The sequence below is a fragment of the Equus przewalskii genome, chromosome 28 (genome assembly GCF_037783145.1).
Source record: "Equus przewalskii isolate Varuska chromosome 28, EquPr2, whole genome shotgun sequence".
Classification (NCBI taxonomy): Eukaryota; Metazoa; Chordata; class Mammalia; order Perissodactyla; family Equidae; genus Equus; species Equus przewalskii.
The window spans coordinates 5,137,191-5,153,211 of record NC_091858.1 but is presented as its reverse complement, the minus strand read 5'-3'; the positions used below and the strand labels follow the sequence as shown (position 1 = coordinate 5,153,211).

The 16,021-nt window shown below is 36.9% G+C and overlaps 2 protein-coding genes across 45 annotated transcripts in view; both read right to left on the bottom strand.

The window, feature by feature from the left end:
• The window catches only part of LOC103543289 (disintegrin and metalloproteinase domain-containing protein 18-like), a 466,882-nt gene that overhangs the window by 285,177 nt on the left and 165,684 nt on the right, over positions 1–16,021 (bottom strand). The window lies entirely within an intron of this gene.
• Positions 1–16,021, bottom strand: part of LOC103544809 (disintegrin and metalloproteinase domain-containing protein 5-like) — a 160,508-nt gene that overhangs the window by 107,880 nt on the left and 36,607 nt on the right. The window lies entirely within an intron of this gene.

Here is a 16,021-nt window from a genome sequence, read left to right as displayed (position 1 = left end):
TTGCTCTTTCTGGGGGAAGCCAGTTACTATGTCATGAAGTAGGCCTACGGAGAGGTCCACATGGGTGAACTTGGACAGATTTTCTAAAGTCAGCCAACAGCCACAAGACTGAGCTTGGAAGCAAATCCTCACATGCTAACCCTTGAGGTAAATAAAGACTCATTATATATGAGGCCCTTTTGTTATGTCTCCCATATCTTTATAATCTTTTTTTATCTTGCCCTATCTCATAAGGGCTGGAGGCCAGATCCAATTTGCATACTCTCCTGAGATCTGCTAACCATAGATTTTCCCATGGCCTAGGCAGCAGCTAATCTGATATGAGACCAATTTGAGCCTAAACTCCCACCATCACAGACATAAAACCATCAAGTGCAGCTGCTTGAAAGTGGCCCAGAAGCATGGGTTACACATAGTAAGCTCAGGAAATACAACAGAATCTCTAATGTCAAAGTAAGAAAACCAATAAATTTCCTCTATGCAATTTGTGCCATAGGAAAGGCAGTCCTTGAGCAGGCCTAGGGTGGAGGTTTTAGAGTCTGAGGTGAAGACATCTTAATGACTGTTGGTCTCATTGTAATTGGTCTAGGTGCTTTCATTGGTTTGCAGTCTGAAGGTCCAATCCTCCAAGTAAGTCATTGCTTCAACCAGACAATGGCAAATGCTGAGGCCCATGTGCCACTGAGTTTGGCTTACACAAATCTTACAACCCAAAGACCTCACCAGCTTGCCTGTCACCAAGCAAACTAACAACTGTGACAAAGGGCCCATAGTAACTGGCCAAATTAAAGGGTCTGTATACAGCTTATTCTGTACCCCCAACCTCAGACATAGACACTTTAAATGACAAACAATCTGACACCCTGATTAACAATGTACACCCAAATCAAGTCATATAATTTAAAATGCATTTATAGCAGAACCCTTCTCATCATCTAACAGGGCAAAATCTGAAACTGTTGGGTGCTTTTAGATCCAATCATGCCTCATTTGGGCTTTAACTGTGCCAGTCACCTTTGGGCACAGATGCCAACATCACTTTTGCTAGCTATGCACTCACAAGCCCTTTGAGTTAAAAGCTATTTATAAGTCCCATGTCCAACATTGCCTTCAAATTACACAAGTGCCTCAGCATTATTATAAAACCTCAGTCACACAAACAAGACCTACATTAACTTAAGTGGGTATCAAGTTGAAAAGGATACCCCAGAGGTGGGACCAAGATGGCGGAATGAGTAGTCTTCTTTGTCTCTCCCCCTTCTAATCTACAACTAATTGGACATTCATCAATTAACAAAGTATATCTATATAGCATCTCAAGACACCTGAGAGACCCATGCTGCTATACATTGGAAGGTGGATGGACTTCCCCCCGGGGAGGATGTGGAGATAGGTGAAAACTCTCCAACTCCCGACCCCCACACAGCCTAGTACCTGCAAGAGTCTCTCTTCCAGCGGACTGTGCCATAGCATCGTCACGCACCAAGGGCAGGAGTGTGCACTCACCAGTGGAGCGACGGTGGAAACAGGTGACTACAGGCCTACCTAAGCCCCCCACGATTACACCTAAGGCCAGGGGGAAACCCCAGGGTCCCACACCGCTGGCAGAGAAAGCTTCTGCTCGCCATTAGCACAGAGGCCCTGCCCAGCATTCGAAATGCCAGGAAGCTCCAAAAGAGCATAATTCCCGGCAGGGCAGGAGCCCACCAACCGCTGCCGGGCCCACAGACTCCAGCTGTGCCCCAGACGGAGCAAGAGGTGCCCAGAGATCCCGTGGGTGAGCTTGGGGGCCAGGTGGAGCTCCAGCACCCAGCTCCACGGCCCAGGGGAAAACTCCAGGGTCCTGCACTGCTAGCAGGGAAAGCCTCTGCTCACCATTAGCAGAGAGGCCCTGCCCAGCCCTCAGAAGCTCCCAAAGAGGAGAATTCCCTGCAAGGCAGCAGCCTGCCAGCCACTGCCGGGCCCATGGACTCTGGCTGTGTCCCAGACGGGGCAAGGGGCTCCTAGAGATTCTGTGGGAGTGGTCTGGGGCTGGGTGGAGCTCCAGAAGACCGGCTCCATGGCCCAGGGGGTAACTCCAGGTTCCCACAGCAGCCTCAGCGAAAGCCTCTGCACAGCACTAGTGGAGAGGCCCTGACCAGCAATCACAAGGATGGAAGGCCCTGTGGCAAAAGTAGCACAGCTAGGTGAGCTAACCACAGACTTCAGAAGATACCCATAGCTCTGCTGGGACCTACAGTGGACAAGTGAGATCTTGTGGGCTCTGACAGTGACAAATTGCAATTGCAATTATAGGTGATTCTGCTCCCAGCTGCTGGGAAAGCCCATAACACCACTGCAGACCATAAGGAGGGAGCGTGTCTAGGTGGTCTGCAACAGTATGCACCAGCAGCCTGGGGCCCCCTTGCGATTGCCCCCACAACTGATGAGGGACCCCAAAGGACCACTGTGACTATGAAGAGGGGCCCAGGTCCAGTCAGTAACAGCTGACAAGGTTCCTGGTCAGCGCAGTCTAAACAGCTGCTCCCCCCCACACCAGTTGAAACAAGTGGAAGCAGTAACTAAACTCTATCTCTATGTGGAGGCACAAATTCACACCATCAAGCAGTATGAAAAAATATATTAAATCTCCAGAACAGAAGGAAAATGACAAGTACCCAGAAAACAATCCAAAAGACAATGAAATCTACAACCTAAATGATGATATATTCAAAATAGCCATTATTAAAAAACTCAACAAGTTAAAAGAGAATTCAGATAGACAACTCAACGAATTCAGGAGCTATGTCACAAAAGAGCTTGATATTATAAAGAAGAACCAATTAGAAATACTGGAGGTGACGAACACAATGGAGGAGATTAACAAAAATCTGGACTCTCTGAACAGTAGGGTCGATAATATGGAGGACAGAATTAGCAATTTGGAGGACAGGAATATAGAAATGCTGCAGACAGAGGAGAGAGAACTAAGACTAAAAAGAAACGAAGAAACTCTCCAAGAATTACCTGACTCAATTAGGAGATGCAACATAAGGATTATAGGTATATCAGAGGGAGAAGAGAAGTAGAAGGGGCAGAAGGCTTGTTCAAAGAAATAATGGCTGAGAACTTTCCACTTGGGGAGAGAGATGGAACTTCATGTGACAGAAGTCAATAGATCTCCAAACTTCATCAATGTAAGAAGACCAACCCCAAGGCATATAGTAGTGAAGCTAGCAAAAGTCAACAACAAAGAGAAAATACTAAGGGCAGACAGACAGAGGAAAATAACGCACAAAGGAACCCCCATAAGGCTATCAGCAGATTTCTCAGGAGAGACCTTACAGGCTAGAAGAGAATGCAATGATATATTCAAAACTCTGAAGGACAAAAACCTGCAGCCAAGAATACTCTGCCCAGCAAAAATATCCTTCAAATACGATGGAGAAATAAAAACTTTCCCAGATAAACAAAAGTTAAGGGAGTTCATTGCCACAAGACCTCCTCTTCAAGAAATGCTCAGGAAGAACCTCATACCTGAAAAATCAAAAAAAGGAAAGGGGTTCCAAAACCCAGATCAAAGGAGATAAGCATAAGGACAATAACAGAAAGTAGCAGCTCTCCATCAGAACACGTTAGTAAAAGTTAAATAAAATATTAAAGATAAACAGAACGGAAACACCAAGAATAAATATAACCTTGTCATTTTAACCACAACCTCACAACACAAGAAGGAAGAGGGAAAAAAATCTGACAATAACAACCTAGAAGGGGAAGAGACAAGGGATGGAACATTTTAATTTAAGGAAATAAGAGGCTATCAGAAAAAGGACTATCTCATCTATGAGATGTGTTATACAAACCACCTGGTAACCATTAATCAAATAACAAGAATAAAGACACAAATTACAAATAAGAAGAAAACCAATACAGAAATTTACCTACCTGAATTAGGAATCCAAAAGTCATGGGACGAAAACAAAGGAAATGCAAAAGAACCAGAAAACTAGTGATAAAACGGCAGCAATGGGCACCCACGTTTCAATAATCACTCTAAATGTAAATGGATTGAACTCTCCAATCAAAAGACACAGAGTGGCAGGATGGATCAAAGAAAAAGATCCAACAATATGCTGCCTCCAAGAAACACACCTCAGCCCCAAAGACAAACACAGACTCAGAGTGAAGGGATGGAAGACAATACTCCAAGCTAATAATGAACAAAATAAAGCAGGTGTTGCCATACTTATATTAGACAAAGTAGACTTCAAAGCAAAACATATAAAGAAACACAAAGAGGGGCAGTATATAATGCTAAAAGGGACACTCTACCAAGATGACATAACACGTATAAATATATACACACCCAACACAGGAGCACCAAAATTTGTAAAGCAACTATTAACAAAACTAAAAGGAGACATCAACAACAATACAATAATAGTAGGGGACATCAACACCCCATTAACACCAATGGATAGATCATCCAGACAGAAAACCAACAAGGAAATTATGGAATTAAATGAAAAATTAGACCAGATGGACTTAATAGATATGTATAGCACACTTCATGCAAAAACGGCAGATTACACATTCTTCTCAAATGCGCATGGAACATTCTCAAGGATAGACCTTAACTTGGGAAACAAAGCAAGCATCAATAAATTCAAGAGGTTGAAATAGTATCAAGCATCTTTTCTGATCATAATGCTGTGAAACTAGAAGTCAACTACAAGAATAGGGCTGGGAAAGGGGCAAAAATGTGGAGACTAAACAACATGCTACTAAACAAACAATGGATTACTGAATAAATTAAAGAAGAAATCAAATATTATCTGGAGACAAATGAAAATGAAAACACGCAATACCAACTTATTTGGGACACAGCAAAAGCAGTCCTAAGAGGGAAATTCATTGCAATACAGGCTCACCTCAATAAGCAAGAAAAATCTTACATAAACAACCTCAAATGACACCAAACAGAATTAGCAAAAGAAGAACAAACAAAGCCCAAAGTCAGTAGAAAGAGGGAAATAATAAAAATTAGAGCAGAAATAAACGATATTGAAGCAAAAAAGACAGTAGAAAGGATCAAAGAAACAAAGAGTTAATTCTTTGAAAGAATTAACAAAATTGATAAACACTTAGCTAGACTCACTAAGAAAAAAGAGAGCAGTCTCAAACAAATAAAATTAGAAATGAGAGAGGAGAAATCACAGCAGATACCGAAGAAATACAAAGGATCATAAGAGAATACTATGAAAAACTATATGCCAACAAATTGAACAACCTAGAAGACATGGGTAAATTCCTAGACTCTTACAACCTCCCCACACTGAATCAGGAAGAAATAGAGAATCTGAATAGACCAATCACAAGTAAAGAAATAGAAACAGTAATCAAAAACCTCCCCAAAAATAAGAGTCCAGGACCAGACGGCTTCTCTGGAGAATTCTACCAAACATTCAAAGAAAATTTAATACCTATCCTTCTCAAACTATTCCAGAAAATTGAGGAAGATGGAGCACTCTGTAACACATTCTTTGAAGCCAACATCACCCGGATCCCCAAACCTGAAAAGCACAACACAAAGAAGGAAAACTACAGGCCAATATCACTGATGAACACAGATGCAAAATTCCTCAACAAAATTTTGGCAAACTGAATACAGCAATACATCAAAAAGATTATACACCATGACCAAGTGGGATTTATACCAGGGACACAGGGATGGGTCAACATCCACAAGTGAATCAACGTGATTCACTACATTAACAAAATGAGAAACAAAAACCACATGATCATCTCAATTGATGCAGAGAAAGCATTCAACAAGATCCAACATCCATTTATGATAAAAACCCTCAATAAAATAGGTATAGAAGGAAAGTACCTCAACATAATAAAGGCCATATATGACAAACCCACAGCTAACATCATACTCAATGGACAAAGACTGAAACCCATCCCTCTGAGAACAGGAACAAGACAAGGGTGCCCACTTTCACCACTCTTATTCAACATAGTACTGGAGGTGCTGGCCAGAGCAATTTGGCAGGAAAAAGAAATAAAAGGAATCAAAATAGGCAACAAAGAAGTAAAACTCTTGCTGTTTGCAAATGACATGATCTTATATATAGAAAACCCCAAAGAATCCATAGGAAAACTATTAGAAACAATCAACAGCTACAGCAAAGTTGTAGGGTATAAAATCAACATATATAAATCAGTAGCATTTCTAAATGCTAACAATGAGCTAACAGAAAAAGAACTCAAAAACTCAATCCCATTCACAATCGCAACAAAAAGAATAAAATACCTTGGGATAAATTTAACCAAGGAAGTGAAAGATCTATACAACGAAAACTACAAGACTTTCTTGAAAGAAATCAATGACAACATAAAGAGATGGAAAGACATTCCATGCACATGGATTGGAAGAATAAACATAGTTAAAATGTCCATACTACCTAAAGCAATCTACAGATTCAATGCAATCCCAATCAGAATCCCAATGACATTCTTTACAGAAATTGAACAAAGAATATTAAAATTCATATGGGGCAACAAAAGACCCCGAATTGCTAAAGCAATCCTGAGAAAGAAGAACAAAGCCGGAGGCATCACAATCCCTGACTTCATAGCATACTACAAAGCTACAGTAATCAAAACAGCATGGAACCGGTACCAAAACAGGTGCACAGATCAATGGAACAGAATTGAAAGCCCAGAAATAAAACCACACATCTATGGACAGCTAATCTTTGACAAAGGAGCTGAGGGCCTACAATGGAGGAAAGAAAATCTCTTCAACAAATGGTGCTGGGAAAACTGGACAGCCACATGTAGAAGAATTAAAATTGAGCATTCCTTTTCACCATTCACAAAAATCAACTCAAAATGGATCAAAGACCTAAAGATTAGGCCTGAAACAATAAGTCTTCTAGAAGAGAATATAGGCAGTACGCTCTTTGACATCAGTTTCAAAAGAATCTTTTCGGACACCATAACCCCTCAGGTGAGGGAAACAATAGAAAAAATAAACAAATGGGAATTCATCAGACTAAAGAGCTTCTTCAAGGCAAGGGAAAACAGGATTGAAATAAAAAAACAGCTCCCTAATTGGGAAAAAATATTTACAAGTTATCTATCTGAGAAAGGTTAATCTACATAATATATAAAGAACTCACACAGCTCAACAAAAAAAATCAAACAACCCGATCAAAACATGGGCAGGGGAGATGAACAGACATTTCTCCAAAGAAGATATACGGATGGCCAACAGACATATGAAAATATGCTCATTATCACTAATCATCAGGGAAATGCAAATCAAAACTACACTAAGATATCACCTTACACCTGTTAGAATGGCAAAAATATCCAAAACCAAGAGTGACAAATGTTGGAGAGGCTGTGGAGAAAAAGGAACCCTCATACACTGTGGGTGAGAATGCAAACTGGTGCTGCCACTATGGAAAACAGTATGGAGATTTCTCACAAAGTTAAAAACAGAAATACCTTATGACCCAGCCATCCCACTACTGGGTATCTATCCTAAGAACCTGAAATCAGCAATTCCAAAAGTCCCAGGCACCCCTATGTTCATAGCAGCATTATTCACAATAGCCAAGACATGGAACCAACATAAGTGCCTAGCAACTGATGATTGGATAAAGAAGATATGGTATATATACACAATGGAATACTACTCAGCCATAAAAAAGGACAAAGTCATCCCATTCACAACAACATGGATGGACCTTGAGGGTATTATGTTGAGTGAAATAAGCCAGACAAAGAAAGATGAACTCTGTACGACTCCACTCATAGGTGGTAGTTAACATATAGACAAAGAGAACTGATCGGTGGTTAACAGGCGAAAGGGGGGGTGGGGTAAGGGCACAAGGGATGACGTGGTGTACCTACAACATGACTAACAATAATGTAAACTGTAATTTCATAAGGTTGTTAACTATCATAATCTTAATAAAAAAATAAAAAAGGATACCCCAGTTCCACATCCCAAACGACATTGTCCTGGCCCAGGAAGTCACTGCTAGAGATGACATCACCTCAGATGATGTCACACCAGCCCAAGACCTCCATGTTAGAGATGACTCAGCATCCCACACTGGACACAACTTCACCTCAGACACTAAAACCTCCACCCCAGGCCTGCTCATGGACTACATCTCCTATGGCACAAATTGGATAGAGGAAATTTATTGGTTTTCTTTCTTTGATATTAGAGAATCTATTGCATTTCCAGAGCTTGCTGTCTGTGTAGCACATGATGCTAGCATACTTTTGCTCTCTATCAAAACATATATCTCTACACTCCATGTCTAAAGAGAAATCTGGTCAAGGTTACTACTACCTGTGCCATTCTAAAAACTAATGCAGATTATTGCTTTCCCTCAAAGTCATCTGCCTCATGGCAGTGAGCCTCTGTGTCCCTGGGGAGAGGACCACTCACTCCTCAGTGCCTTCTCTTCCACCTCCCCCTCCAGTTTTCTACCACAACCTCCCAGCTGTGTCTCTGACTGTGACTATCACATCCACCTATTCCCTTTGCTTACACACAAAAATACCACTAATCTTTACATATACCCTACCAAACTATCAATTGATACAGAACAAAAGTTGGTTCTTTGAAAAAACTAATAAAGTTGAAAACACATAATGAGACTGATTAAGAAAAACCAAAGAGCAAACTCAAAAAGTCAACGTCGAGATTTAAAAATATGAAATCAGCAAAGATCATGCAGACATTTAAAATATCATTATATTGTGAAGAACTTTATGAATTTTATGTTATACTTAAGATAGATATAACAACCTCTCAGAAAATAAAGTGGGATCACTTCCCTACTGCTTTATGCAACTTGGTAAGGAAAACTCAAAAAAGACATTACATCACAAGAAAGGAAAATGGTACATCAATCTCATTCCTGAACATATATAATAAACACTAACGGGGCCAGCCTGGTGTTACAGTGGTTAAGTTTGTGAGCTCCACTTTGGCTGCCTGGGGTTCACAGGTTCGGATCCCAGGCACAGACCTAGACACTGCTCATCAAACCATGCTGTGGCAGTATCCCACATACAAAATAGAGAAAGACTGTCACAGATGTTAGGTCAGCAACAATCTTCCTCAAGCAAAAGGAGGAAGATTTGCAACAGATGTTAGCTCAGGGCCAATCTTCCTCATCAAAAAAGAAAACAACCACTAAATAAAGGCAGCAAAACAAATCCAGGAAATATAACAATTATGGTAAAACATGACCATATCAATTTTACCCCAGAATTTAACAATCATAAGTTTATTGATGTAATAATCCATATCAATGATTAGAGATGTAAAATCATATGATCATCTCATTATTATTGATAAAATGAAACAAACAGCAGAAAACAACTGTTAAAATATTTAGCAGAAGAGTATATGCCAAAAAACAAACCTGTGAAGAAAAATTAAAATCTAATACAATACTCCAATCTTAATTATATGAGTTAAACAAGTATTTACAGTATGAAAGAACAGCATGAATCAAAACCTCAACAACTCAACATTGAAATAATTGAACAATAGGAACAATTGAAACAGGAAGTGACAGAATTCAGGAAATTATTGAAGAAAAAGAAAAGTGTTTCAGAAATGAAGACTAAAATACAACATATCCAAGGTGAAGACATATAAACAAAAGTATAGTAAGCAAGAGAAAACAGAAAATAAAAGAGACAAGAATATGAATCATAAATCATGATCAAGGAAAAACAGTGAAGAAAATAAGAAATATAGAGACATAGAAGGAATATGCATAATCATGTTATATAGGAAAATATGAAATAATTTTAAAACTATAAGTTATACAGAGAAATTATGACATGTTAAAACTATAATTTATACAGAGAAATTCTGACATAAAAGAATCCTCATATTGAAACGACACACTGCATACCTGTGAAAATAAGCTCATGCAGAGTACTGCTGCTTTATATCCTAGTAAAACAGCTAAATTTTAAAGATAAAAAGAAAATAATCTGAGTATCTAGGAAAAAGGGCCCAATCAGTTAAAAAATAAAATCATCTGGCACTGGGTTTTTCAACAGCAAGATATAAATCACGGCAAGATTAGAGAAAAATTTCTAAGACACTCCAGGACATAAAGTCAACAAATGTTTATTCAGCAATCAGTCCTGTAAGTAACAACACTAGGGAAAAATAATTTTAAACAAGTAAGAATTAGGGTATCATTACACCCACAAACCTTTCCTGAGTTATCTATATAATAATGATGAACATCATCCAACCAGAACATGACTAAGAAAAGATAAAAAAAATGACTGGTGCATAAATTTAACTTTAAGAATATATAAACACGGACTAATAGTATGTAAATGTTACATACTCCAGTAAAGTAGAAATAACAAAACTAAAATTGAAGAGAGAGAAAGAGAAAAGGGGACACAGAATGTAGAGAAAGAATATAACATAAAGTCACCAAATAAAATGGTATAAGCCTACATAAAAAAGAAGACCAACACTTTATAGGGAGGTGTTGATATAAAGGAATTCACTAGAACTACAATCTTGCCTGAAACCCAGAAAATTATTTTAAAATTATAAATGAAAAAACAAAGAAAACAGACATGAAGCAATTATACTACACAAAGTAAACACAAAACACATAACAGAAATAAAACCAAACATGACTCATAAATAACTAATTTTTAAAAATAAGATTCCTTAGATGTACTCACAAAATTCACCTCTATGGTTTATACAAGAGACATACCTTACATAACAAATCGTGCCAAAAGGTTAAAAACAAAAGGATGGGCAAAGATAAACAAGGAAACTGCAAACAAGAAAGAACATATACTCACAATCTTGGTATCTGTCCAGAATAGAATAAAATAAAATAAGGACACTTTATAATAAGAAAGTCTCCACCTCAGAAATTAAGTATAAAGTTCAGTCACAATGTAATTTTATGTGTGTCTTCGATTCTTTTTGTTAATGTTTTATTTAGTATATTTGCATTTGATACATAAATGTGATTCTTTGGTTCAAAGTTTATAATGGTTAAGTATTAGTTATATTCACTTGATAAAAATGAATTTAGAGGGGGCCGGCCCCATGGCTGAGTGGTTAAGTTCACACTCTCCGCTTTGGCAGCCCAGGGTTTCACCGGTTCAGATCCTGGGCGTGGACATGGCACCGTTCATCAGGCTATGCTGAGGCAGCATCCCACATGCCACAACTAGAAGAACCCACAACTAAAATATACAACTATGTACTGGGGGGAGTTGGGGAGAAAAAGCAGAGAAATTAAAAAAAAAAAAAAAGATTGACAACAGTTGTTAGCTCAGGTGCCAATCTTTAAAAACAAAAATGAATTTAGATTTTTTTCCTACCCTTTCTGTACTGTTGACAGAATTATCTGTGAAAGCATTTATCTTCTTCTAAGGTGACTGTTCTGTTTAAATTTTCTATCTGTTTGAGTCAGTTTTATTACATTTAATCAATGTTTCCTACTTATTTGCATAGAAATTGTATCAAGTAGAGTAAGATTTTTCAGATTTTCTGTTTTGATGGTTATTTTAACCTTGTAATCTCTTGTGCACTCTACTTGTTACTTTTCATGGTTATTCTAATAAGTTGCATATTTTGTTCATTTTATGAGGAAAAAATCATCTTTTAAATGCAGTGATTATTTCTATAGTGCTCTGTTTCTTCAATCACTTAATCCAGATTTTATCTTTTTAGTTTATTTTCCCCTGATTTCTTTCATTTACTTTTTTTAATCTTTGGCATTAACTTCTCAAATCATTTATATTCATACATTTGCATTTATTTAAAGCTTTGAATATTCTTCCTAGCACTGCTTAGTTTGGTTCCCATAGATTTTCATGTATAGAATTTCTCTTAACATCATTTTCAATCACAGTTCAGGTTCCAAAGATGAGAATGTGAAAAACAGAGAATCTGAAAATCTTCTTGATCCCAAGCACAGTCTTCTCTGTCTTGAACCCTGGGCCTGCAGCAAGTGAATCCAAGGGCAAAACAAATGCCCAAAGGCCTTTGGGCTAAGGGATAAACACTGAGAAGATCTAAGAGATTAGTTCCTCAGCAAAATCATTTGGACCTCATAGACACATGGGTAGTTTTTCTAAAGAAAAGGGAGCTTAACCTTCTTAAAGCTTAGCCCGACCAAGGTCAACTTGACAGTTAGTAAACTTTGAATCCATGCTTCCTCATCTTAGCTGCCAACAGAAGGAAAAGTGGCTCTCTGAGAATCCAAAATTAACAAACAGACCAAAAACCTTATGCAAATTGCCACTATTATTATATACACAATGTTTAGTTAACAATAAAAAATTATGAGACATGTGAAGAAGGAAGAAAATGGAAACCACAAACAAGTAAATTTTCCATAGGAACAGACTCATACACAGTCTAATTTTGAAACTGACAAGGAATTTAAAACAAATATTCTAAATATCTTTTAGGAGTTACAGAAAAATTTAGAAAGAATGGGTGAACAAATGGAGAATAAATCAGCAAAGGTATGAAAACTATAAAAAACAAACCTAGGTGGAAATTCTAGAATTAAAAAATGCAATCCCTGAAAAAGAAGTATATATACATATAATGTGCTTAACAGCAGAATGAATGCTGTTGGACAAAGGATCAGTGGACTTAAAATCATATTAAAAAAATTATCTCCATTGAAACACAGAGCAAAAGATTGAAAAATCAGAATACAAAGTGACTTGTAGGATAATGGCAAGTGGTTTAACTATGCTGTAATCACATCCCAGAAGAAGTGGGATTGGAGCAGGAAAAAAAATGTTTGAAGACATAATAGCTCTAAATTTTTCACATTTGATGAAAAATATCCACCCACTAATCCAAGAAGTTCAACAAACAACAAACAGGATAAAACTGGAAGAAAACAGAGCTAGGAATAATATAACCATACTGCTGAAAATCAAAGAAAAAGAACTTTCTAAAAGCAGCCAGAGGTGGGGCTTGCCCAGTGGTGTAGCGGTTAAGTTCGTGACTCTGCTTTGGCAGCCTGGGGTTGGCCAGTTTGGATCCCAGGCGCGGACCTACATACTGCTCGTCAAGCCATACTGTGGTGGTGTTCCACATGCAAAATAGAGGAAGATTGGCATAAATGTTAGCTCAGGGACAATCTCCCTCACCAACAATAAAAAAATAAAAGCAGCCAAAGGAAAAAAAAAGACGTGTTAGTACAGGAGAAGGATGATTATACCCTCACCAGAAACAATGCAAACCAGAAGAAAATAAAATTACACTTGTACTAAAAGAAAAAAATTGGTAGTCTAGGATTCTATATTCCAGTGAAGATATTTTTCATAAATGAAGTAAAATAAAGACATTGTTAAATAAATGAAAGCTGAGAGAATTCAATGTCAGCAGATTTTACACTATAAAACATAGTTAAGCAAATTTTTCAGAATGAAGAGACATGATTCCAGATAGAAATTTGGATCTGCACAAAGATTGCAGAGTGCTCCAAATTGCAAATGAGTAGAGAGATATACAATACTATTTTTTTTTCTTTTCCTAACTGCTTTGAAGGGCATTTGACAATTTAAATGGGGGAAAAGCTTAACTGTATTTATTATGGGGATTATATATATGTAGTTGTAAATATATGAAAATTTAACAAAAAAGGAAAGGTGTAAATGGTATTATACTGTTGTAGAGTATTTACATATAGTGATAAAACAGTAAATCAAATAGGTAGTGATATGAAAAAGATATCTATGTTACTGGACAAAAAAGTACAAACTAGGAAAGGAAGATCAAAGGAAAAAGAAGAGAAGAAACAAATGGGGAAACAAATAACAAGATGGTAGCCCTGTACCCGAACTTATTACTTACATTACATATAAATGAGCTAAGCATTCTAATTAAGATCGAGGACTGTCAGAATGAATTTTAAAAAACAGATGTAATTATAGGCTGATTACAAAAGATGCACTATAAGTACAGAGTGGTAGAAGTAGGCAGAAGTAAAAGGGAGGAAAATATAAGCCATACAATCATCATAAAGTTGATGTTGCTATATTGATGTCACATTTCATAATGAAAAAATGGTCAGTGTATCAAGAATACACAGCAATCCTAAATATCTATGCAATTAAAATCAGAGAGCTTCAAAGTGTATGAATCAGAAATTGGCAGAACTAATTGGAGAAAGGTAAATCCACATTTATTAGAGGTTTTAACACCAATATCTCAGTAATTGAGAGAACAAGTAGACAAAAATCAGAAACACTGTCAGCCATCTAAACAGAAAATATTTGTAGAACACAATACCTAACAACTACAGAATGAACGCACATTTTTCTCAAGCACACTTGAAAAAATATGCCAACATACACCATACCCTGGGGCAGAAAACAAGTCTCAATAAATGTCAAATAATTAAAATAGCACAGAGTATATTCTCTCACAAGTGAATAAACCTGTCACACGTCAGCAAAAAAATATTAAGAAAAATCACAAATATTTGGAAATTTAGCAACACATATGTAAATCTCATAAGCCAAATGAGAAATTAAAGGGAAATTAGAAAACATTCTGAACAATTAAGAAAGCATTAAAATATCTAGGATGCAGCTAAGCTTACACTAAAAAGGAAGTCATAGCTTTAAATTTCTATATATTTTTAAAGTTTTTAAATAAATTAATAATCTAAGTTTCTGTTTATAGAAGCAGGAAAGAAAACAACATAAATCTAAACAAATTAGAATAAATAAATTAATAAAGAGAAAGAATCACTAAAGGAGAAAACAAACATCAGAGAGAATCAACAAAGTCTATAAATTGGTCCTTAGAAAAAATTGAAAGAATTGAGAAACCCTTAGAAAACCAACCCAAAAGCAGGAGGAGGAGGAATATCACTACAGATTCTACCACAGGATAATAAGAGAGAATTATGATCAACGCATACTGACAAAATTGATTATGTAGATGAAATGGGCACATTCTTTGAAAAACACAACTTATCAGCACTTACACAAGAATAACAAACAAACTGAATAACTCCATAACTGTACAATAAATTGATTTCTTGATTAAAAACTTTCCCAGAAAGAAAGCTTCTTCCATACATTGTTTCATTGGCAAATTCTAACAAATATTTAAGGAAGAAATAATATCAATACTATGCAAACTATTTCAGGAAATAGAGAAAGAGGGAACACTTCCTAGCTATTTTATGAGGCAAGTATAACCCTAATACAACAAATCTGACAAGGAATCATAAGAAAAGAAAATTACAAATCAATATTACTTATAAATACACAAACAAGTCTTTAACAAAAAAAATAGCAAATAGAAAAGAGTAAAATATAAAAAGATAATAGATCATGACCAAATGGGGTTTAACTTAAGAATGAAAGATCGGACTATTTTGAAAATCAATTAATATAATCACTAAATTAACTGAAAATAAAAAGGAAAAACAATATGATCACCTTACTCGATGAAGGAAATTCATTTAACAACATTCAATTCATTCATGATACTAACTGTCAGCAGATGTAAGAATAGAAGGAAACCTCTTCCACTCTCTGATAAAGAGGAACAACACACACACACACAGCTACCTTCACACTTAAGATGCAAAACTGAATATTTTCCTCTAAGTTCAGGAGCAAGGCAAGGATGTCCTTTCTCATCCCTTCTAATAACATTGCCCTGGATGTCCAAGTAAGTTAAATAAGGAAACAAAAGAAGCAGTAAAACTGTCTTTGTTCAGAGACAACATGATGATGTATACCAAAAATCTAAAGGAATATAAAAAAATAATAGGCAGTGATGTCATCAACATGGTGACATAGGTCATTCCTGACTTCAGTCCCCCTCAAGTAAAGATCAAATAGCAACTATCCATAGACAAGACACCACTGTGAAAATCCCAGAACCTGGGGTGAGACTGAATCACCCTCCTAGAACACAGACTGAGAAGGACCACCTTAGAAGGCTAAGAGG